Genomic DNA, 483 nt, shown 5'->3' with positions numbered 1-483 from the left:
AGCAGACCCTGGTGTGCTGGGGGGGGGGGGGGGGGGGGGGCAGGCGAGGTGAGCCACACTGAACTTAATAAGAGACATTAAGCAAATGACCTGTGGAAACGGACAGCCATTTTGCTGCCCTGTGCCCCCCCCCCCCCCCTCCCTTCACCTGATCAGAGCGATGTGGTCGTTATCGTCGTGGCGACCGGCCAACAGATGGCTGCTGGGAGTTTGGATTGCTGCTCCTATCGGGAATGATGTTTGGTTGGTTTGTTTGAAGGTGTTGTCGTGTTGTGAGCCGATCTTTAGATACTTTATGCTCTTCATACCTTAAGTACGCATAACGTTGATGTGACCGTGATGAGAGAATCCTGTACCTCGCTAAACGTCTTTGTGTCTTACGTCGCCACGCCGCACGCCGCACGCAGCACGAACGCACATCACGTTGCACGCAAACGCAAGCAAGCGCAGCACGCACGACACCCACACACAAAACACACACAG

Source organism: Gadus chalcogrammus, chromosome 21 (genome assembly GCF_026213295.1).
Source record: "Gadus chalcogrammus isolate NIFS_2021 chromosome 21, NIFS_Gcha_1.0, whole genome shotgun sequence".
NCBI lineage: Eukaryota > Metazoa > Chordata > Actinopteri > Gadiformes > Gadidae > Gadus > Gadus chalcogrammus.
The sequence above is the reverse complement of the archived record's forward strand: the minus strand, read 5'-3'. Positions refer to the sequence as shown.